General features: G+C 40.2%; 1 protein-coding gene across 15 annotated transcripts in view; it reads left to right on the top strand.

The window, feature by feature from the left end:
• Nucleotides 1-24,231, top strand: part of foxn3 (forkhead box N3) — a 105,309-nt gene that overhangs the window by 2,627 nt on the left and 78,451 nt on the right. For 2 of the 15 annotated variants that reach the window (XM_081347074.1, XM_081347080.1), the window contains exon 1: nt 35-1,249. The exons of 7 other annotated variants lie outside the window; for them this stretch is intronic. The gene's annotated coding sequence lies outside the window, so the exon portion shown is untranslated. Of the gene's footprint in view, nt 1-34; nt 1,254-1,442; nt 6,122-8,938; nt 9,094-17,808; nt 17,908-21,850; nt 22,014-24,231 lie in introns of those variants that run through there. 6 more of the 15 variants (XM_081347076.1, XM_081347077.1, XM_081347078.1 and 3 more) reach the window with 6 other exon arrangements.

The raw sequence follows: 24,231 nt of genomic DNA, 5'->3' as shown, positions 1-24,231 counted from the left end.
TGCTTGTTTCGTCTTCGGCGGGAGGTTTGGAGAGGGGAGGGAAATCTCTTTGCTCTGAACTTTTGTGAAATTCGATACATGTTGCCTTGACAATTTTTCCTCAGTTGGTGCACGTCGCCATTGTCGTCATGGCGTGCGAACAAAGCCCTTGAAAGATCCAATATCCTAGAGCAAAATTGTACGCCCCACCATAGACCCTTTCAAATTCAAATGCCATACAAATTCCTGCCCGGAAAGTGACTATTATAGTTCTGATTTGGTTGTCTGTGCAGTCTGAGCCGGTCTTAAAGGAGGGTTTGAGCATGTCCGTTTACAGCAGGGTGAGCTCTCCTTCGAGACCCCCATCTCTCGTTTGGAACATTTGCATTTCAGGAGATTAAGCATCAGAAGTTTCCCAGTATGGTGGGTGGCTGCTGGCCCGGGGCGTGCAAAGAGCTGGCATTATTTAAGCATGCTGGGCCGCGGGACGAGACCGGGGCGCCGTCCGTCCGTCACAGTTGAGAGGTGAAGTTGGCTGCCGAGGAGGTCAAGGCGCTTTTTATTTTGAGGCAGTGGAGTGTGGGGCTCCTCAGCGGTGCAGGTCTTTTTTTTGTCTGTCTAAGATCTTGTAACAACAGCCAGTGGCTTGTCAACGGACTGAGTTTTGCGCCGCCCTTCATGAACATTAAACAGTACGGCAAATCAGAGACGAGTGTTCGACGAGGCAGAGAAATATGTCAAAACATCAGAGGAGTAGACAGGCAAAAAAACACCTGACGGGAAAGAATGGGAAATATGCATGATGGTTCAGATTCAGAGTTTCGCTCAACGCTTTACTGTCGCTCGTCTTCTAGACCGTAAAGTGAATACGGAAGAGGGTAGATTCAGATATTCTTATTAAATGTTTTCGCTTGTGATTTGCAGTTGAATTCTCCAGGGTCGTTTCCTTGTGATGTGTAGCATGGCAAATCGTTGGAGTCTGTGATAAAGGTCTCCAGTCAAAACGCATCTCCTCATCGGGTGTTCTGTCGTGTGTGACTGAAGGCATCACGTCCTCAATCAAAATGAGGCCATACATCTTCACCCCTCATGCTATCTCCCCTCTATCGCTCTTTCCCCCAGGTGACCTTCAAGCTTTTTATTTTATCTCTATCCTAGTGATTAAGTGTCTGGAATGCATTTGATGATGGTGGCAGCCTAATGAATGATAGACCCTTGGCAGCAGTACCTCTGGGAAGCACGTTTACTGCTTGCTGAGCTCTGGCTGAAAGTGGGTGAGCTACAAAGACATGTTTTGGAACTCATTCTTGTCTTGTGCTAATCTAAAATGAACTTTATCCACTTCCAATGTCTAAAAGACATTGTTTCCTTCTTGCACTGTCTCTCCTTTTTTTTGGCGCCTCTCTGGTTGCACAAGAGGGAAAAAATAACTGTAAATTTGATGAAAACACTTGGGCTTCCAGCAGAGAAAAATGAGAAGTATTGCTGCTGCCGAAATGGCTGGCCACTTAGGTCCAGTGTGAGTGCATGACCGGCTCTCCTATGCACTGGAATTATATCCCCAGCTGACTGCTGCCGATCAAATAATAACATACTCTAGAGCAGTATTGACACTCAAGTTCACACCTGGGTCAAAAGGCCTGTGCTGCAGGCGTGATGAAGGATTGTGCCCCAAAGTGCTCACTGACTACAGCGGCTCTTCACTGTGGCTGAACATTATTGTTAAGAGCTTTAAGGAATGTTGCGATCCTTTCAAAACAATGTGTTTGCTTACGCTTCACTATTATTATTGCTTGGGTGACAAAATTAATGCTAGGTGTTTGGTCAAATCCCTAGAACTAAGTATTAAACTTAAGTGTGTATCTCGTCCTGCTCTGTTTATGCTACAGACATGAATGAAGCCTCAAATTGTGTAGGCTTTTAAGGACATATTAAGGAGGTATTATTTTTCTAAGTGACATTCAATTTTGCCTGCTGGATGATAAAATAAACAAATAAATAAAAGACTTACTGATGGAGGGACCCAAGATGGATTGAATCCAGTAGACTGTATTGTCACTTTTTCATTTTTTATTTTGTTCCCCTCTGTCTTCCCTCTTCAATTCTACTTCAATTCTACAATTATATGGATTTATTTAATAGGGCTCGGTGAAATACCTAAAATTTGATATCTTGATATCTTTCCAAATTTTGTCGATAATAAATATATATCTCGTAGGGGTGTAACGGTACACGTATTCGTCCGTCAGGGTACGGACGTCACGGTTCGGTGCATACACTCAGACGACGAATAGGCCTATGTCACACTTCCTGCTTCCGGAACGCGGAGCAGGGATTCAGAACTTCCGGTCAACAGTATTTCTCCATAAGGATTTAGATTATCAGCCATAATGTCTAAACCATCCGAGGTAGACTGACCAGGAGCTATGAGTTTGTGAAACAAAGGTTTTTGCTCCTGTAGAAGCTATAAGTTCGTATAAAATCAACCTTGTTTTAAGAAAAACATGTTTTATCCGCGATCTTATGAAAAAAAACTACACTACCCACAATCCTAAGCGTAGCAGCAACGTCTGCTGATTGGTCCAACTCGCTGTTACCATAGAAACGTTTACCTAACTGGCGAATGGCCCGCCGCTGTTGTTGTAGTGTATCGGGTTGCTCTGCGTCAGGACGTAGACAGCCATAACTCAGCTTTCACGCTTTTCCACTTGAGAGTTTTCATTTACCATCCGAACCACATCGTCATATGTGACTTCAGGCAGGTTGCGGAGAGATTTGGTCCAGCGGTATCTATCGGACCATTGTAAAGAGCTAACCGGAAGAGCCGTATCCCTACTAAAAGACGTACTTCCGGTCTTCAATTTTTTCGTGATATAGGCCTATACAGTCAGTTGCAGGCGATCCACACTCCAATCCAGAAGGGGGCGTGCGCGGCAATCTAATGAGCTTTGCTAACCACCACAACAGGAAAAAGAGCAGAAGAAGAGACGATCTATGCACCAACTCAAAACAAGAGTTCAGATGGCACGCAAGAGCTAGCTAGTAGCCTATAGGCTAATTATAGGTCTTTAGCTCCCGACATGGGCAGTTGAATCTGCGTGACGTCGTGTGACGTTGTGTGATAATTACCCTATACGCTGAGTTTTGATACATTTTTGTGACGTGCTCCACAAGCTTCACGGAAAGGAAACTGGGATGGCAGAAAGCAGCATCCTGTTTGTTTTCTTTATTTTACAAAGCACAACGATTTTTTTTTTTTTTTTTTTGTGAGTGTACACATAAAAACAGATTACAGTTTCAAATTATGTTTTATTCTTATCTGTATGACCATAATTAGATAAAAAGTATTTCAAGTTGTTTCTGCTGTTATAATGAGACAAAATCATTTGGCATTGTGCCGATTTGTGTTGTGGAAGTCTCACTACAGTGCAGTGATGAAATATGCATGTCCTGGAATTGGGAAGCTTCAGGTGCTGCTTCACTCCCTGTCTCCTTGTGGAAAGGTGAAGTAGGCTCTTTTTCTCTTCCTCACTTTCCGTGATCTTTCCATGATTTCTTGAAAAAGCGTAATGTTGAACTTTGAGCATCCACCATTGTCACCGCATGTTAATTAACTCTTGCGCGTAAAGACAATGACAGTGAGTAGCACAACACGTTAATCAAACCAATACGTTTGAAAACAGCCATTGCATTTTACCACGCAGCACTACTCAATCTATCAATTAGAGTAACAAATCAACAATTCCTTAATTTTTTATTTTAAGTAATCAGGAATCTGGGGGGAGGGCAGGACATGTAAATGTACCGAACTCGTATCAAACCGTGATCCCAAAACCGAGGTACGTACCGAACCGTGTACCGTCACACCCCTAATATCTCGATATTTTTGCATTTACTGTAGAATAATAAAAAAAAGGTGGTTTTCTTTTGCCCCGATAAAAAAAAAAAAAAAGGAAACAAGATTTGATAGAACAGCTATTGTTTCAAAGCAAATCCACAATGTTTAATGCAGAAACTCAAATGCTGATATAGTGACCGCTTCATTTTATTAATCTTAATTTTGGACAATATTTGATATTCACAATATTTTGTAATTTTAAAATATATATCATTTGACATGCTTCAAGCTAAATAAATAAACGTTCAACATTCTTACTGTGGGGAGAATGTAGTTGTTTTGACTTTGCGTTCAATCAACGGACGTGTTGAGATGTTTGCTTGATGTTTGATTTATTAGTGGTTTAAATAGAAAGCAGACATTTTCCCTTGCATTGAAGCACTGGTGGCTTTGTGTGTGTGTTGTGTGATGATAGTGGAGAAGGGCTGTGGTTCTGGGCCTAGTGTTGGATCAGGGCTTGCATTGTTCAGACTGATCCTATTGTCCTCTGTTCTGGAGTCATCAAGGGCATTGAGAACTCTGGCTGCACAGCCAGTGGACATGGTCTATTCCCGCTTATAGCCGTTCGCCCAAAGACACAAAGACATACACATTCTCAAACACACATACGCATACAGGTCGTGTAGAATTCAGCTTTCAGATAAAATGTAAAATTGGAACAGTCTGCAGTGTTTTATGTAGTTTGAGTAAGTGGTTTTCGGATCCAGCTGTAGCCTTTAGAGGCGGTTTATTAACAGAACCGCACCTCCGTGGTGGGCTTCTTACAAACCTGCTGAGTTTTCTGCTCATTTCTGACATCTCCCACTGGAGCTGATGCCCTGATTGTTTGAGAAACCTGACAAGTGCAAGCCATCTCAGAGTTCAGCTTGAACACATCCTCACAGGCCAGATCTCATTCGGAAAACTCGGGAGAATCAAGTCATTTCCATCTCCTCTCCCGGTCTATCATCAGTGTCATATTTCATTGATATTGCTTTCATTTTTGTTCTGTCAGGGAGGGCACAGCCCTGCTGTCGAGCATATAAACAACTGTATTTTACAGGGCTCTTGTGCAGCGGGGTGGCTCTCAGCTTCATTTTCGGCGCACTATGGTTTGTATCATTCTCTCTATTCGTCACACACACACACACGCACACACACACACACACACACACATCCTGTGCCTAATCACAAGCCCAAGGCAGAATGTGTCTTCAGTGAATGACTGTCACCTCTCAGTGTCAAAACACATTCAAAACATTGTTGACATCCAGGCACTGACTCTGCATCGATTTACTACTCAAGCAAATGTGTTTTATCTCGCCGAACGTTGAGTTTTTTTTTGTCAACTTTATTTATTTAGAGAGTGCAAATTCTTTGCTGGTGGCTCCCTTAAAGCTGCGCTACATTTGCTGCTTTTAATGTGCAAATCACCTCATTCATAGCCTCCACCACTTCCCATAGATGCCGAGCAACAGCCCTCCTCTGCTTTCACGCTTACGCACTCTGCTTCTGTCTATTTTCCCCCGCTATAACACTTTTCTCTTTAGCTTTACTTAGCAGTGTGCCCCCAGTCCACTTGACCTGTTTTCACTCAATAACTGTTCATTTAGCCGGTAAAAGGGGACCGTTTCTAAAGAGGCATCCCAGCTCCTCAGGCTTTATGAACAAGCTCATCAGATGAAGAGGGGTTGTAGAAGTGTTAGTGACTCGTGGAAAGCCCTGAGCCTGGCCTGAGCCCTCATTAATGACTTTAGAGAAGAGGCCAGCACTGATGAGCCTAACCCCTCGAATTACTCCGCTTTCGTGCGAGCCAATGCATTGTAATGCTTGTTTGAATTTAATGAAATGCCAGATGAGGATCGGTTCTTGATTGGTAGAGGGCTTGGAGTGCTCTGGGAGCCATTCCCGGTTAACAAGTGCGAATTTCAGTTTGGTGGATTTTGCAAGAGTAGTTTATTTTCTCAAACATCTATTTTTTTTTTTTTTTCATAGTAACTGGCTGGCACTGAGTCTGACAGTTTTGTCTGGCATGGAAGTGGACAAAGTTCACATCTAGTAACTGATTTTAAAAGGAATTTTGATTTTGAGAGAGGGCTTAGGTTGCTCTGGGAGCCATTCAAAATATTGACGTGGTAGTAGCACAGGCTTGGAGTCTGACAGTTTGCGAACGGCGTGAGGATTGGGGTCTGACTGACACATCGCAATGAGACGTTTCCGCTGGGGGTAACGCACCAGACCACACCAAAGGAGGGACAGTGTGACGTGAGAAAATAAACATTGCACATTTTATAGCTCTTCTATTTTGCACTTCCAGTTTTTCTTTCTTCAACCCCCCTCCCCCCTCCTCCTCCTTGCCCTCCTCTTCTTCTCTTTTAGAATTTCTGTGCATCAGCACCTTCCCTAAGGTGGACGATCTAATCAGGACGGTATCATTTCTCTCTCCTGCGGCAAGTTTTGCCTCGGCAGCACCTGTCAAACACTCTCTGTCAGAGGGCAGAGTGACTTTGAAACCCTACTAATGACCCTAGACAGCTTTTCTCTCACAATCTCTTCTGCAGATCTTGAAGAAATGTGCTTCATCTTGCATACAGATGATTTGTCAGCTTGAATTTGTGGTTTATCCGTGCTAATGCCGGAATTAAATGCTTCGAGGAGCATTAAAAATCAGTACTAAAGTAACAGTCTTCTTCAATGAGATGGTACATGACCAAAGGAAAGCGTTTTTTTAACAACTTGCATTAGTTCTTTATAAAGCGATTAGACCTGCTAGTCTAGCACATTATGTTATTATAAAATAATTTGATCACGCCACATTTTTTTCACTCAATCTGAAGTCACAATTTATTGTAAAATTGTCATTGTCTTCCAGATCACTTCTCATTCTCATGTTTTGGTAGCAACGCAAAAATGTCTCTGAAGTTGTTCCTGCTTTTTAGTGTGCTTTTAGCGTGTTTGCCACCGTCCCTGCTGGAGTGCAGTTTCCCGTTCTCTCTGTTGCCATGACATTATCAACAAGAACAAACTTTGGGCTTGTGACAGTCAGCCTCCACCAGTGTTTGCAGAAGATAAGTGAAAGAGCCACAGGTCTTCAGATCAACAACACGCCTCGACAACACACGCCAAAGGGAAAATAAAGAGATGGACCTCTAGCCAGTCATGGTCTGTTTGGAAAGTAGATTTGTTCCCCTCTCTGCAAACGCTTTCCGTGCCAGAGCGCTACGTGAAAGCACTCCCTCGTGCTATGTTTTGTTTTAACTCGATTATCAGAAAAAACCCGCCCTTCCACGGCCATCGGGCTGCATTGTCCTGGCGGTTCGTCATATTTTTCCAGGCCGAAACCAATTCAATTGGAAATCTAATTCTGTTTGTGAGGGAGCTGATTAGCAGGGCAGAGTTTCACTGGGGACAGTTTATAGTGTGGTAATGGAATGACATGTATAAATTGTCGTCTGACACATAGATTAAGTGAACCGGAGAGCATTAAACATCGCCACCATGTCTCCTTTTGGTTTATAGACTTCACCTTGCTCTAGCAGGTTAAAACTCTTGGTTTAGTGATTGTGTACAGAACAGGGTCAGAAATTAACTTTTCCATTAAGGGGCAATTTTTGTCCTCTTGGAACTGAATTCCGGGGGCAATTTTTACCTTTGTAAGGGCTGGTTTTATAATTACCTTATTAATGTATCTGTGTTAACTTTTATGTATAATACTTAAATTTAACAAATAACTTCAGTCAGTCAGAATGCTATCTGTTACCAATCAAATTTGATCAACATCAACAAAAGACATCTTTACACTGCAGCGGTGAAACAAGCTTCATTTATGTTTAATTTTACAGACTGTATTTACACAGCAATTGCATACTGTAAATAGCCTACATAAAGGGTAGGGCTGCAATATTATGACAACAATTATTATTGTAAATTTCGATTATTGGTCTTGATATTATAATATTGTCAATGTGCAATGTGCAAATGAAGTGTAATACAACAAAAACAGTATTTGTGTGTGGAAACTGCATGTAATGTTCTGGCTACACAAGCAGAACATGCTAAGAAACGTTTTTTTTTAATTAGTTTATTGCTTTTTACGGATTAGAAAATCAAGACTTTACATTGTTTGTTTCAGTAGCATGAAAAACAAAATGTTTGTTCAAACTTGGAATAAATTATATAAAGAAAGTAAGCGAAGAATGTTCCCCATCACTGAAGCGGTCGATGACTTCAGTTTAGCGTGAACTCCTCCAGTTTTCACCTTTGACTAATCTAAATGCCTTTGATTTGCTATTGCATTTGTTTACGTGGGGGGGGGGGGCATTCTTTGCCCCCTCATCTTAAATTTGGGGGGCAAATTCTTTGCTCCAAGCCCCCCTTTAATTTCCGACCCTGCCATAGAACCAAGCGGTTGTGCCTCAAGGTTACGGCAAGGACCGACCGCAGAATGTTCTCCCAGGCGTCGCGTGTGCTGCCCCAGCACTAATTCAGCGAGGACCCGGTGTTCCTTATTCGGAGCGATGGGCTAGGGAGATATGCAGTTTTTTTGGTCCGTGTCTGTGTGATATTAACCTCAGCTGTAATTGCCTGTGTCAGCTGTGGGTAGGGATAGCGAGGCGTGATAACTTAATGCGCCAGCCCCGGATCCTGCTGACTCAAGCACAGCATGTGTTTTCCTGTGCCTTTCCTAGTTCAGGACAACGCTACAGAAATCTAAACAAGATGTATGCTCTGCCTGCGTCCCGTGCATACCTCTAAATAGTTTGTCACTGGCGCTTTAGAATTGCATGTGAATTGCGCTCCTGGGAAGGTTACTGAGATGAAAACTCATCTGGATGTAAACATATGGCAGGCAGTTAAGTGTGATAGGTGTGTTGGTGGTTAATTGGCAGAGGATAGCGACGGAGACTGTGTGTTTGCATGCGTGTTATCGTGGCCTCGGCCTCATGCCTTTTTGCCTTTTTGTTTTTCTGGCACGCAGCCAGGCTGCAGCTGCGTTGGGCCGAGCCGATGTGTGCGTGTGTGTGTGCTCACACCTGCCTGCTCCTCTCCCGCTAATCAGAGCAGATTACACTCCACAATTAGTCTCCCAACAGCTCATCACACCACGCCAAGACCAGAGCTCTCATCTCCTCAAAATCAGCCACACTTGGCAGCAAAGGCGACTGCCGACGTATAAGGTCTCAAGATCACTTTTAGCCTGCGGAGCAAGGAAAGAAAGAAGAGAGATCTTAGAAAAGGTAACACTAGTTTCCCTGTCTTCTCTTGCCAGCGACAAATTCTACATCTGTTATCCATGCCTGCTGTTTATGCTGGAATATGTATTTATGGAGGGGGGTTTTATACGCCTGCGTGTCCTCCGCTCCTCGCAGGGCCCGTTAATCTGTCTAGATCAAATAAAAGTCGTCAGAGATGATAAATCCTGCCTTGCGCCGACCCTCGACCATCAGCTTGAGACCCCAAGCTTCGCCGTTGCTAGGCAACTGTGTCAGAGGAGCATTGTCAGATTATGCGGCTCCACTTTTTCACCAAAGCTTTGGCAGAAGGTACAAACACCTGACTCGCTCAGATTAGGGTGCCTTTAAGGAAGTGTGCGCCTGCTACTGATCAAACTCTGGCTCCTGCTGATGTGTATGAGTGAGGCAGAGAGAGACTGAGAAGAACAGGTTATATATTTTGATTAAATCTGTCTGTATCCTGCCCAGGTTAGAGATGGATTCTTGCTCTCTGCAGATTTAGGTCTCTGCTAGATTCAGGACACAGAAGAAGTCTTTAAAAGTTTCTGAAACAAGTCTCCTACGCTCACCGAGGCTGCATTTATTGGATCAAAAATACAGTAAAAATGTAATACTGTGAAATATTATTACTAATATTCTAATACGATTCTAATAGATTTTCAAATATGATCTATTCCTGTGATGGCTAAGTTGAATTTCTACTTGTAAACAATGGTGTACATCAACTTTCTTCAACTTTTTCTTCTATTCGCAAATCAAAATAATGGAGACATTCATCATTTAAAGGTAGAGATTTACTCTAAATTATTGGGTGATAAGTAAGGATTCTGATGATTCTGATTCATTTGAATGGTTTCAGTCCCTGGATGATTTCATTAATGAAGATGTAGATTCAGAAGTGGTGTTGTGACACTGTCAGAATATTTTAGCATGTTGTTCCGCATCGGCGGCTGGGAACTGGAGTACTGCCTTTAGCACAGCACACATCACAGTAGGCCTGTATTAAGGTAAATTTGTGCAATTATTATTATTTATAGGTAATTGTTCAACCATACATTGGGCTGTGCAAATAAACTCAGTCGATCCCTGTTGTGGGTCACATTCTTTTTGCTTCTACATGAACCTTTTAAGAAGGGTTTTTAACCTTTTTTTTTTTTCTGGAGAATCAGTTAACCAATTTATCAGTTGCCCATTTATTTAAGTTTTATTGAAAAACAGATCTGTAAAGGCAGAATGTGTCTCTTAGTCTGAAGAAATCCTAAAACACACAGATAAGATTAACATGTTCTGCTGGTTTGATTTGAGCATTACATTTTCAGTATCATGGATTATCTGTTCACTACATAGCAGCTGTTTTCCATAATTCTTGCATTCATGAAATGCCTGTGTTTGGCAAATGACAGCTGGGTTCATTTGTATTTTCACCTGGATCAAATTTTAGTTTCCGCCACGGGCACAATTTCCATTTAATAATGCCACACTATGAAAAAAAAAACTGTTGACACAAGTATTTACAATTTAATGGTGTTCACCTTTGCACATGTGCTGTTTAATTGAGGAATAAATAATTTGCAACCATTTAACCTTAACTGCAAATCAAATGCAATGAATAATATTTTAATTATGCTGTGCCAGCACTGCAAGCATGTGAGTGTTTGTGCGTGCGCCTGTTTATGCGTGTGTGATTTTGACTGCCTAAATTTAGTGCTGTAGAGAGCAGCTGTTTTACTCACCTCATTAAGGGCTGTATCCTTTACAGATGAACAGAGTCATGCTAAGATCAGCCATCAATGCACACGCAGTAATGCTTTTACACACACTCACACACAAATATATATACGCTTATTCTTGATAACCTCCCATAGACTTATTTTTTGTCTTTTAATACTCTCTCTATCTATGTATATGTTACCGGCAAAGTGTGTAATCCGGCATTCTATAGAATGCCTAGGTAATGTATAGAATTAGGTAATGTATTTTTTCCAAAAACCATCAGGCATTCTATACATTGCCTAGGCATTCTATACAATACCAGGATTTCACACTTTGCCGGTAACATATACATTTACTCTCTTTCTACATATTGGGTCAGTAATTTTTTTTTAAAAGAAATATATACTTTTAGCAAGGACGCATTGATCAAAAGTGACAGTAAAGACAATTTTAAATGAAGACTGGAGTAATGGCTGCTAAAAATTCAGGCTAACACTTTTGTTTAGGGTCCAGTTCTCACTAATAACTAGTTACATCCTAAGTATACTAAGAAATTGGCAGTTTATTAGTAATTATAATGCACATGTTAATGCCTTATTCTGCATGACTATATTCTACATCCCTTAATCTTACCCAATACCTAAACTTAACTACTAGCTATTAATAAATAGTAATTAGGAGTTTATTGAGGCACAAGTCATAGTTAATCGTTAGTTAATAGTGAGAATTGGACCCTAATCTAAAGTCTTACAAATTCAGTTTTGCCATTAAAAGAATGAATTACATTTTTTTTTTTAAATATTAAAATAGAAAACAGTTGTTAAATATTATTACTGTTTCACAATATCAGTTTTTACTGTTTTTTTAATCAAATAGTACTTTCTCCACCTCTGACAAACTTAAATATTTTTGTTTAAGACCTACTATCATTGTTATCCAGACAATCCTGATGGATAAAATCAAGTCTCACCCTATAACATTTCCAGTGAACTAACAATAACTACTAGCTACTACTAATAACTACCAAATTTGTGTACTATTCTCCACAGATTTAGTGGTATATTTAGATACTATTTTTTTTTTTTTTTTTTTTGACATGGGTGTAGTATGAATACATTCCGAATACTACATCCGCAGTGTTTATTTGTCAATATCCACCTTTTTTCTAACGAGCCTACTGCGATTTAGATTATGGGAGGCACTTCCAATTTGGGGAAGTTCCACTGAAAAACACTGAAACAAATCATTTCAAATTATAAGGTTGCACTTATAATCCTTATCCGTCAGTTTGACTGAAAGAGCTGTATAATGTTCTATTGTCAGACCAGGAGAATAACGTAAAGCTTGGTATTTTACTGCTTGGTAAAGCTATGTGACATAGAATAACAAGAAAATATATGGCAAGAGCTCTTTTTAGTCACTGCATTATTTTCCTGCTGATTTTTTTCTTTTTTTCCCCTTTGTATTCTGCTGTAACACTGAAAAAATACAACATACACTGCGCATTTGGATCTGGGGAGAAAAACAAGAGATTCTTAGTGCATTCCAGTCATTATTCATTATATATATTGTAATCTCGCTTTTCACATATTTTCACTGTATTTGTGAAGACATTTCATGCACTTTACAAGCACTGAAATGTAGGCAAGCATATACACACTTAAAATGACCCCTTTGCCAAGGCTGCTTTACAGCATAGATATTGTTTTATATGAAACTTGAATGAATGTGAAGTCATCATGTTTGAAAGGAAAGCAGGTCAAATGAGCAAGAGAGCTTAAGAATCTCTCTCACATGCTCCCGCTGACCCGCTATCACTGAGACGGCTTTGTTTAGCTCTGATATGGAACCTCTTCCTCTGGTTACAGCTATACCATGAGCTTAATTCAAGAGCACCGCCTGCCACAATGATGAATGATAGCTTATCTCTGTGACCACAGTTGACCTCGGAGACGTTTTCAGCTGGAGGTGGGTGCTTGTGTGAATGTGCAGCTCAGGTTTTGACTAGTCTCGCGTAGCCAGACTGATGGTCTGAACTCCATCGCAGCTTTCTTTAGCCAAGGACCGCCCAAGAGGACGTTTAACTGTGCAATGCAACCAATCACAGTTTGTTTTGATCCGCGTCATGTTTAGGGGCGTGAAAATGTTAAGTCGATGTTTTTACGATAACAGACCGGCATGCATCCAACAAATTATTCATTCAAGAATGTTGTGCAAGTTTACTGCAACAACGTAACTGTGAATTTCACATGGTTACATCCAATGTTTAGTTGACACTGGTAAGCACTCATAGTCACAGTTGTAAACACGACGGCTTTCTTGTTCCACGAAGGGGGTTTGGCGTCACAACGACTTTGTTTCCAGATGAACGCGACACACGCATCTCCCAGACATCCTGTAGAATTTGTAGAATCAGATGATGACTTTGAAAATCCAGTGTGTAATATACGTCAGATGTTCAGCCAACGGTCTGTAGGCGTGACGTCTGAGGCTAGGACTAGGTTTTGACAACATTGTGTGAGCCAGCCGATGGCCCCATGAGGAAAATGGCCCGAAAATATACTAAATATATCTTAATGAAAATCTAAAAATGCAAAAAGGTTTATGTGAGAGTTAGGTTTGGGTTTACAGGATAGAAAACATTATTAGCTCAGTATAAAACCTATAGAAGTCAATGGAAAGTGCTCACCATGATTAGTATTTGTATTTATGCTAATGACACCATGGGGTAAATGGCTCAGTAAATATACTAAATACGTCTTAATGAGCATATAAAAATGCAAAGAGAGCTCAGGAGTCACTCAAAAGTGCTCAACTATGATTGAAAGATGTAGTTATTTGTATTTATCACAATTATAATGTGTTTGTGGTTAATACAGTGGTTCTCAATCCCGTTCCTCTCACCCCCAACACCCCCCCCCCCACACACACACACACACACACTCACACTCTGCCCATTTTGTTTGTATCTCTTATCGTTCAATTCGACTGTAAGTGCCCTTCACAGGATATTCTGCCCTGATAAGGAAGCTTTCAATCCGAAAGGAGCGTACATGTTCAGTTTAAAGGGCACTGTTAATGGCATAGGGAACAAGGGAACATCGATACATCACTTCACGAGAAATGGAGTGGGAAATTTACATGTCATTGCGTATCACTCCAGTACTTGAAGAAGTTCAAATAAAATAAAGGCGGTAAAAAAAAGGTTGAGGCTTCAGGATTTTTATTGAGTTTAATTAGCCCCATGTGTGGTTTGTACGCCAGGCCCGGGATTGAGAACCACTGGGTTAATTGACAGTAATTTGTATGTTTTGTTCTTGTTTATGTCCCTGTTTGCCATTGTAGAGGAGGATGATGGGTGATTAGAGGTGGATCCTGAGGTACCAGAGATGGTATTATCATCGGTGCGTGAATGAACGTTTCTGATCCATGCAGGTTATTAAAGATTAAGACTGCTTTACAACCTCATCTAGCAGGATTTCTGCTGAAAGTCGAGAATCTGCTCCCTGGGCCGTGATGTGTCCATGTGCGAGGGATAAAGAGTTGCGTCCTATACTGAACTGTGATATACTCAGTTGATGGTGTCTCTCGCCCTCGAAGGAGTTCAACGTCACCTTGGTCCTTCTCTCAGTCCAGTGCTCGCTCCGATAACATCAGTCTCCACTAAGGGAGGCTTATCACTGAGCCAGGCCTGCCATTGTGTTTATGGCTGTGCTTTGAATCAGTAAGACCCCTCTAATATATATCTGCAGGGCTCGTAAAGGAGCCGGTGTATAGCTTTTATTGACTCCTCTGGAAGACATTGGAGACGTAGATCAAAAGGAATGCACTCCAAAATGCTTTTGTTTGGGGACGAATATACTTTCATTTAAGAACAAACGGTTTGCGTGCTGTCTTCTCCTTTGAGTAGTAAATGTGGAAAAAGGACACTGTGCCTGTGCTGTTGCTGTTTGTTTTTGTCAATTGCTCTGCTCTAAAACCTAAGCTGCTTTTCCACTTTTGGGCCAAACCGTTCTCTTTGCTTAACCGTTCCATTCCGTGCTGATCCGGCCCAGCCGATATGGATATGGTTTCATTTTCCACTGTGGGGCTGATAATGGAGCTCTTTGGAATGTAGTACAGATGCATCAGTTGTTGGTAATGCAAGAGTTTACAGATGATATTAGATGTAAATAGCCACGTTATGGAGGATAATCAGATATTTATTTTAATTGTATTATAAATTTGTGTTTACATTGCGCAAATAGTGGGCTACAGAGAAACTGGCAATCAGGCAACAGACAAGTGACCAATCCTGATTTGCGACGTCACTTACACGCATTCTACCAGCAAACGTTAGCCAACCGTGCTGAAAACGGTTTGTAATCGTGCCGTGCCGAACCAGGCTCAAGTGGAAAATAACTGGAACCTTTCCTTACCATTCTTATAACCGTTCAGCCTAAAAGTGAAAAATGCTCTAGTGACCATTTTAGGAAGAAGGTTGTTTAAAAACTTTCTAAGTTAGCTTGTTTTAGCCAAATTCTAAAGCAGCAGAATGCAAAGAGAATGCAATTCCAGAATCTGCTGCAAGTTCAGTGAAAAAAATAACAATAGAAATAATAATAATAATAATTATAACTAACATTTCATTCAGTACCAGTATCGAAGTACTTTAGTGTAATTTAAAATAAAATTTTACCCAATATTTCTGTATTCTTATGCTTATAAGGCCCTGTCTCAAATGGCACATGCAGTCTTTAGTTTTATTTACATTACATTTAGATTTTTTATATATATATATATATATATATATGAAGAGTTCAGATGCAAAAGCCTCTAAGTGCCATCTGAAAATTTCTTCTAGAATGGTAATTTTTATCAAGCTCGTATATTTAAGTTCTGTAATTTCACTTAAATGACAATTAACAGGTAATTTTCATTGCCATTAAAGTGAAATTACTGCACTTAAATATACAAGCTTGATAAAAATGACCATTCTAGAAGAAATTTTCAGATGGCATTTCATATATTTAATTGAATTATATATTTAGTTTTTTATCATTTATAATATAGCAGAGATACAAATTGTATTAATATATGCTTATATACTGTTGTTATTAATATTTTAATAGGCTTTTATTGTTATATTTTATTTTTGTCATTTGTATTAGTTTTTTAAAAATATTTCTAAATAGTTTTTATTTTATTTTAGTTAGTTGTTTTAACTTATTTCAGTAATTTTCATTTAGTGTAGGTTTTTCATCTTATGTTTATTGTTTTTAGGCAGCTCACTTGGGTTTGAAAGAGTACTTATGTCTACTTATGGTGTACTGTCTAGCTGCTGCTCCATGTGTCTTCTCTCTCTCTCTCTCTCTCTCTCTCTCTCTCTCTCTCTCTCTCTCTCTCTCTCTCTCTCTCAGTCTGGTAATGAATGCCCCCGCTGCAGGCTCCCAGAGGCAGTCAGACTGGAACAATTATAATCTTCCCAGCGCACCCGAGACCGCGGCCCCGCCCGCATGTAACACCATTAATTGCATTGTTACGTGTTATTGTACCGAGTGGCACTGTCGTCTTGAGTGCTGTTTACTAATGAAACGTGTTGCGCAGCGAGACAGTTTGTGCTCATTTAACGTGGCTATTAAACCTAAAGCAGCAATATACTGATCCCTCCCTCCTTTTGGGATTGAGGAAAAAGAAAGAAAGAAAAACTACAACTGAAGAGTTCCCGTGAGGCGCACCTTCATTAGGAGCCTGTTAGAGTGGCCTGAGTGAACAGGAAGAAGTTTCCTTTCCCCCGCCAGCACATAACCCTCTTAAAAAAGGTTCATTGCAGTACTTTAGGTTCAGCAAAGAACCCTTTTCTTCTCAAGAACCACTTTTTTGCTGGATAGTAGGTTTGTCGTGGTACCACAGTTTCAGTAGTCAACAATTCTCGATACAGAAACGAATATGCACAGCAGAAAGAATATGCAGTCTTTATTTCAATTTTTTTATATTAATTTACATTAAACTTTAATTAAATTAAACAGTAAACGTTTCAATGTGATTGTTTTTCAAGGAATTTGTTCAATAATAAATTAAGAATTAAGCAAAGGAACAATTAAAAACAATGTGTTTATTTATCTATTTATCCTATAGCCTGAGATGTTGTACTTTATTTTATTTCAGTTAATTGACTGTACATGAATACCCTGGCAAGACAGTCTTTTTGATCACGTAATGCATTTGAACGTTAACATGCAAACACACCTGTTGGTCAGGACTTTTATTGACTTGTTACCAGACTTTTTGATATCCTCACTTGAAAGAGTTCTTGTTTGGTTCTTAGGAGATCTGAGTTCTTGATGTCACATTTGAGAGTTTCTTCATGCAAGTGTCTATATAGCACCAGTGGACAAACAAAGAAACAAAAGAATAGTAAGTTCTCATACTTTAGTGACATGATCGGACTAGTGAAACCCATTTTGTTTCTAACTGGTACTGAAAACTTCCTAAACTTTGTGTCCAACTGTGGCCCGCTGATCAGCTGAATTGAGTGCTTTGGGTGAGCAGTGTCTTAATTTTCATTAAGTGCCCTCTCCCCTTGAGGCTCTGCATCCTTGGACTCAGCTGCTAACTGGGTTTCCCTTGTCACCGATACACTGGCAAATTCAATTTCCTGTCTCCCGGGTGTTCTCCGCAGGGCCTGAGCCGAAGCTTGCAACAACAGGGACTTACTCCATCATACTGCCGCCCCAGGTTGAGTGTGGTGACTAGGATACAGTGACCCACCATCCTCCTGTGTTTCCTGTTGAGATACGCCTGTACATGTGTCTGGGAGTTGTGCGGACATTTTTCTCTGTTTGCGCCTCTGTCATTGGGATTAGATTAGCCTGTACTCTCATGCCTGGATGCTTTGCTGTATTAGCTGAGACCCAGCAGGGCAGTGGCATTCATGGGGAGATGGCCGGTTTCTGCAATAGAGATAAAGCTGCTGGATTTCAAATCACACTATGCTCACTGACCTTCTGTGAAATGTTAAACCTCAGCCCAGCTCGACTGCCGTGCAATCTCACCGTCTGGCAAGCGTCACAAAGAAGATATAAACCTATGGGAGGAGAATTCTGAGGGAATTTGAATGTCAAGGTGTGTGTCTATGTGTGTCCACATGGTTTAAACGCTCCATGGTAGCCGGGTCCATTTGATTTGCTGTGTGATAATGCCGGGCTCTGTGGTGTAGTGGGTCATATGCATCAACACAGCAGCTCTGTCAGATGTGCTATCGTCAAATGCGTTTCATCTCTGCCGGGTTGGGAGCTGCAGCCATTCTGATCTTATCACCGTATGTCCCCTCCAGCCCCACACAGGCCTGTCCTGGGTGGTGGTTGCTTAATGGTTGTGGATCGCAACTGCTGTCACAAAGGTCCCTGGTTTGAATCAAAGTAGAAACTGAAATCATAATCCTGATGTGTTACAGTTTAGTCATTGCTAACGGGGATTTCCACATATGTGTAATTTGCTGCGTGATGGGTGCGGCATGGATGTAACTATTATACAAATGAAACCTCTCCAGTTGACTAGCAGAGCATTCATTTCATTCGTTTGTTAAATAAGAGGTGATCTGGCGCTGGAATATGTTGTCTTTGAAGTCATGCTGAGCGTTCGTTGCGGCTGTTATCATTGGCGGAAGGCAACTGTGCTCTCTTGGCGCTCGTGCACTTCACACAGACGAGCGCTTCAACCTATCCCGTTTCGGAGACTCTCTATTAGTTATGATGAAATCACAAAACAAAATGCATACAAACATGTCCATGCTCTTGACGTACTATCGCTGATGAACATCTTTGGTTGTAATGAGAAAAAAAAAAAAAACCTATACTAGGGTGGATTAGAACCCAGAAACACTAAACCACTATTTTGTAGTATATTTTGTAATATTTTGTCTATTTTGTACAGTAAATGACACGATTAACAAAAGTTCTACTGCCAGACCATTAAGGTACACAAGCATTTGAAGCAAATATATGTATTTATTCTCTGATCTGAAGAATCTCGCGACAATTGTATTATAGTAGATGGAAGGATGAAACTATCATGCTAAACATGACTTCTATGGCAATACATTAAACTCAATGTACTACTGAAATTGATCTCTGGACATTGTAATATTATTTTTTTCTGCAAATGCAAAGAGAAGTCCAGTGCTGTTTATAGAGAGGCTGACCTGAGATCCAAACCCTGCTGTCAGAATGCTAGTGGTGGAGGCTGCATTGCTTCATGAGGGGGTTGGTAGATGTGATTGAGATCCATTAAGCGTGATTACATTATGGATATAAATCCACATCTGAACACAGCATGTACTTTTATGGAGATCCATTACAGCATTTATTCAAAGCTCTTGTTCAATTTGTACCTTTCTTTGCCTCTGATGTATCCAATAAGGAAATCCAGGGGAGAAAAAAAAAGAATGAAACTGTGGTGGTAATAAGCTGAGATGTGGTGGAAATCGGACTGTTTTAATGGGGTCTCAGATTCCGATGGAAATGAAGAGAAATGGTGGTGATCCTTTGGGGTTTACGGGTGAAAGAATTAACACAGCTTGTCACTCTGTCCCAGCCATCCTCCCGTTACCAGGGTAACGGACGCCCGTGTGGCTCGGACTAACCAAAGTGACACAGTTCTCGCTGCAGCCTGACTGAACCTCTCCTCACGGACAGGAATTGGAGTTTCTATCTCAACAGAACAGTGCTAATCTACCCTGATGACCTCTGTGGGGAAAATATATGCAGCCTCTGACACTATCAATTCTTTGTTTCTGCTTTAATGAGCTCTCAGCTAGGTAGAACATTCACGTAATCTGCTTATTGTCCGCAGTGAGATAGAACAATTTTAGAATATCATATCTTAAATCCAGCTTTGTGTGCTTAAATTAGAACAGGATAATTTAGATACTACTGAAATGACAGATACTACTAAAATTACAGAATTAACAATAAGAATACTTTCTTGTTGACCATATTTCTTTTCTAGTAAATAACCTTGTTAGGATTTCAAAAAGGAAGGCTTAGGAAGGGGACATTAAGGGGAAAACAGTAGTGTTGGAGACTAAATTTAGTGATTCTACTGAGTAAGCTATATTTAACAGTTGCATGACAGTTTCTCAGTTGTTTCTGAAATACTGCAGGTTTTTCAAGAGACTTTTTCCAAGTAGTAGCAGTGTAGCGCAACCACAAAGCTACATTGCTGTTTACAGTGACACTTGCATTTGCATGTGGTTTTACTGCCGAGTGAGTTGAGGCAATAATCAGACATGCTCTCATATGTAGCACTGGAAAATCTGATTCATTCTAATGTAAATTAACTGATGAAAAAAAGTTCACCAATTTGAGGCTCTGGATAGTATTTTACGTCTTATATTTATAGCAGAATACTAATATTTAGTTAATCTTTATATTTATAGTTTCAATGTTACCCTTTTTGAGATTTTTATTTATTTATTCAAAAACTCTGCCAAATCTGCCAAAATTGATGCTGTGATTAAATTGTAAATGACATATATAATTATTATTGAATTTCTAAAATAAATATTAAATATATTGCTTTATTACGTAATATTATTTTACTGTATTTAATTATCATCTTTTATAAAATATAATATTTTTTCAAATATTTAAGAAAAGAATAAGAATACATATATGCATTCTATACAAAACTATTTGCTATTGTATTTGTTATTTGAAATTTTAAATGGCTACTAACTAGCCATCTTTTTTAGCATTGCTTTTAGTCAGTAGTCAGTTACAGTAGCAGTTTAGACTATACTACTACACCAGTGTAGCTTGGTAGGCTATGGATTCAAAGTTTCTAACACAACATTTGAAAGGAGACTCTATTCAGCCAGACCTTCATTAATATACCAGATGTGTTCAGATACAGTTTAAAATATGGTCTGCTCTCACCTCTTTCACAGAGGGTAAAATGAGGCTGTTTTCTGGGGTAGATGGAAGAGGAGACAATGTCTCAAACTACATATTTTCAAAGTTGACTAGTGTTTTTAGGACGTGTTTTTAAATGTTGAAATATTTTTAAATGGTACAAGATGGCCAGACACATCCACCTGAATGTTGTTGAATAAATCTGAACCTGTATTAAACCTGGAACATTGCTGGTTTGACTCTGTGTGAACCAGCATAGTGAAATTGTTCACAAGAGTTTTTGGCTTTGATTAAATACACTTGGTAGATTAATCAAAAGAGTGGTTGTAAATCATTTCTGCAAGTACTAACCCATGATAACCGTGTTAAGCTGTGGAAACTCTTGCTCAATACTTGGCTCTGGGCATAACAATACTGTGAGCAAAGCGCTGCACAGACCAGCTGTAATCAAAAGCTCTAGTTTCAAATGGGATAAAAAGACTCACTGCAACTTTTGCAATGTTTTTTTTTTCATGCCAAGATTAAAGCCCTTTGATTATTTCTTGTGTAATTGGGGCTATTTGAACGCCAAATAGTGGTTTTGTGTCTGCTTAGTTGAGGCTTTGAATTGGACATGTTTTTTTTTGCTTTGAGCCGTATGAAATCTCTACCTGCCACTTCTCTGTTGTGGAGTGATAAGAGAACTGCTTTAAAAACAGGCTGAGTGCAGCTATTTACTGCCTCTGCGGCAGAGAGAACGTGACCTTTCACCTCTCCCTCGTTCCTCGGGTATTGACAGCACATGACTTTTTGTTCGTCCAAGACTGGATTTGTTTTCAAAGCGCCAAACATGTGGATTACCTGCTTCAAGAAAATGCCAGGAGTCCTCCAGCTAAGTCTTCTTCTGTTTGTTTTTCACATGTAAATGATGTTACTTGTGGCGGTTTTCATTGAAACATGTCTCTGCAGCTCATAGGAGCTAACAGGCCTGCGTCCAATCGGATACGGGGGAGGGGCGGGGCTTCGCCAGTCAGGTTAGTGGGGCATGACATGTAATTCCACAAGAGGAGGGGTTTCCGAAGGTCACACCCTTTCAGGGAATTCTCACAGGTAAACACTCCAAGCAGATGAGTCAAGGCTTGCCGGGACTTTGACGTAGGCTGTGGAGTGTTTATGCCCTCAAAAGCAAGATATTACGTACTTCGGAGTGCCTCGGAATTATGGGTACCGTGGTGTGAGATTACACATAAATGTCTTTCTGTCTAGAGGGAAGGAAAGTGTTTGTCACAAGAGCCGAGAGAAGCCTACGCCAAGCTTATGAATGAAATCTCAGAGCAGGTACAGAGTTTATTTTTACTTTCTCACAGGCACATTTATATGTCAGATGGATATTAAGTGTGATGTGTGTCGGAATCTGGGGTCTTGTGGGGATGGATGGCAGTTGTTTTGATGTAAAGCTGAAGTATCCTTAAATCTGATTACTTGCAGTGTAGTCTTTTTTCTTTATGCTTTTACCCTCCAGCAACAAAATAAACTCTTCTAGGAAACTCCACTCGTTCAAACCCCATTGACAGGTTTGCATGAAGAGAGAAAAAGATTGGGGTAGGAGTACTTGGTCCAGTACGCAATGACCAAACAACTGCATAGAAATAGGTTGAAAACACCTTAGTAAATGCATAGTAACATCCTGGCTACAACCCAAGCATAATGAACATTTTGCACATTCACATTTTCTTCTGATGTTGTAAAAATCTAGTTTAGTCTCATTTTAATCATTTGTTGAGAATGTGCCGTGTTAGAAGTCAAGTCGTACATAAAGTTTACTTTTTTTGTTTTTGTGGCTGAGTGACTCAGTGAGCGATTTATTACCAGCATGAATACACTCATTACTTGTTCTTGACCCACTTTAAATGAGTTTTGTGCTTGTTTTAACGCAGCTCTCCCAATCAAGCGAGCAAAACAATGACAGTTTGGCAGTCGCTCGGCTTGTAACATCAGGACGGTCCGTGTCTGCATGTTGAATAGAGGATCTCTCTTGGCACTCGTGTATGCGGTTAATAGTCAGATGTTAAGATGGGTGATGAGGGAACAAAGTCCTGTTCTTTGTCATTGTGTTGTCTTTGTTATGTCAGTCATGCTGGCATGCAAATGAACATAGCTGTTCATAGAAGATCGTTATGCATTTTAACACATGGCAGACACGAGCGGACGTTAATTTATTCAAGCTCCAACGGCCGGTTGCTTGCATATGCATATGTACAGTATATGACTATATTAAACACTAACTGCATGTATGCATGCATTTAATCACTGATTTATGATGAGGCTGCCAAACAAATGTTGATTTAGACAGGCAGATGGTATTTGGGCTCTGATCAGAGCATCATGCCTAATTATCTGTAGCTTTAACCCACCCTCTGTGATCTGGTTTTCTGTCATCTGGACGCATGACTGGAGCACATTTATAGCTATTTGCCAGAGAAACACAATCTCAGAGAAACAAACCTGAGCCTGGACTTCAGATACAATGTGTCATTCACAACTATGTGGGAAACGGTATACGTACATGCTTTTCCTTTATTTTTGGCCCAATCATTGTTCTATTTTGGTTCGTGGGCTTAGGGTGTGCTCACACATGGCAGGTTTGGTTGGATTAAAACGAACTCTGGTGCAATTGCTCTGTTAGTGCGGTTCATTTGAATAAGTGTAATGTACTCTGGTGCGGTTTGACTGAAATATGAACGCAACACGAACCAAAGACATGTAAACAAACCAAAAACAGGACATGATATCACAATATGCAACCCTAAAAGGGAAAGAATGCTTAAGCATACATGTTTTTTCTCGTCATGGTCGCGAAGTTGCCCATCACAGTTCGGTACAGGTATCAGAACCGCGTCTCCTTGCAGAAGATCTTCGTTCGTGTGTGTGACGGAGGGATTCCTGCCGCTGTTTTGACTCCTTTACACATTTTATAAGCTCTTCACAAGTTCTCCGCTCCATCATATACCATCATATCTACGCACATACACTAAACGCATTTAGTCCAGAACACGGTATTTGTTTGGATGTTCGACAAGTTCCTTCACAAAATAAACAATATAAATTGTTGTATCTTTAGTTTCTGTGTTAAAAATGACAGTGTGAACAATAAGTGAACCAGGACTAAATGTATAATTTTCTTTTTTGGCCTGGACCAAAAGAACCAACAGAACTGACCTACAAATGTGAACACAGTGTTAAAGTTTGTATTTTGAGGCTAATGTCAAATTCATTGTTCTAGATTTTTGAGTTTCAATTCATGTTCAAATGTCATGTGGCTAGTCCAAGAGCTTCAAAATCACCCTCAAATGAAATCTCTTCCATTGCTTGTTTCTTTTTGAGCTAAATGAAAGACTTTGAAAAAGTTTAAAAGACAGCAAATGTGATGAAAATTTGTTTTCAAATAAATCAGGATGGATTACACTTCGTTGTCGTATGATACTCGAAAGTCTTTTGCAAAAACTTTCTTTGATGTTGGAAATAATGGTCAAGAATTAAGTTTCGGGTCTCTCGG

The sequence above is a fragment of the Scardinius erythrophthalmus genome (assembly GCF_964197995.2).
Source record: "Scardinius erythrophthalmus genome assembly, chromosome: 19".
NCBI classification, from domain to species: Eukaryota; Metazoa; Chordata; class Actinopteri; order Cypriniformes; family Leuciscidae; genus Scardinius; species Scardinius erythrophthalmus.
Note: the sequence above shows the minus strand (reverse complement) of the source record. Positions and strands in the feature narration are given on the sequence as shown.